The sequence below is a fragment of the Armigeres subalbatus genome, chromosome 2, assembly GCF_024139115.2.
Source record: "Armigeres subalbatus isolate Guangzhou_Male chromosome 2, GZ_Asu_2, whole genome shotgun sequence".
NCBI classification, from domain to species: Eukaryota; Metazoa; Arthropoda; class Insecta; order Diptera; family Culicidae; genus Armigeres; species Armigeres subalbatus.
The window spans coordinates 180,025,193-180,026,351 of record NC_085140.1 but is presented as its reverse complement, the minus strand read 5'-3'; positions in this window follow the sequence as shown (position 1 = coordinate 180,026,351).

Below are 1,159 nucleotides of genomic sequence, written 5' to 3'. Positions count from 1 at the left end.
ATCAACGAAAAAATTCAGAAAATCTACGACGAAGAACATACATAGTTACAATACATAATCATTTTTTAATGAATTAAAGACTGCTTATGCCACCAGGGATAATTTTTCCGATACAGGCCCGAGGTTCAGTAATTATTCAACCGCAACACCACCGTATTAAGTTGTGCTTACAGGAAGTAGCTACTTTTAGCCTAAATTAATAATGAAATTGATGTTTCAGAGCAAGGTATTGGAGCAGCGTAGCTTTATAGGATTTTCTATCAGATCACTATTTCATATATTCTTCATACATTACCAATTTTCCCTTACAATATTACTGATTTTACTATAAATATATGATATGGGGATGGGAGGGTGCATCAGGGCATCAATGAAGTTACAACTGGACAATGAAGTGGTAGCCAATCGGAGTCAAGGAAGGAAAGTATTAGTCGTTCGCGTCTATTACTTTTATCTCCAACAGTTGTTAACCAGTTGACGCGCCCTTCTTCAAACAAACCATCCCGTGGAAAGCTTGACAAGTATTGCAAATTCCATTATTATTTCTGTTGGATCATTCTGCTGGAAGGAGATTCTCATTTTCCCGTGGGTTTCGTGTAAGTGTCTCTGCTTACAGGTCCACCACCCCCATTTTGGCCCTTCATACAGCAATATGTTGAATGCAAAATCATATTGAAATTTGACCTTACTGTCAAGTGGAACCGCATGCAGAGCAAGACTCTAGCCAGGATGGTGGCTTACTACATACATACATACATACAATTGTTATCTTAGCCACTCTGATCTTAGCCTTCCTAACTAATACCAATCCTTAAAGCTGCAGCGCATTTAAATTATCATTGTATCACTTGAGAAAGGTTCGGTAAAACTTTTAGATTTCAAGTAGAGGTAACTAAAGTTGAATAAAAAGAACTTTGTATTCTTTCGGGTGGATTTTAGAAACTCCGCATACTATTTAATTACCTAAACTTCTATTGTCACTGCAGCAATGAAACCAGTGAAAATGTCTCAGTAGGCGTGAATCAGACCTATTGAGAGAAAAGATGTGTTAAATGTTCCTATGTGTTAACAAATGCTCTTATAAGTTAATTTGTTGCATTTTTTAACTAAATTGAAAATTAACGACCAATAAGTTGTATTGGGATGTAAAACTGATTTT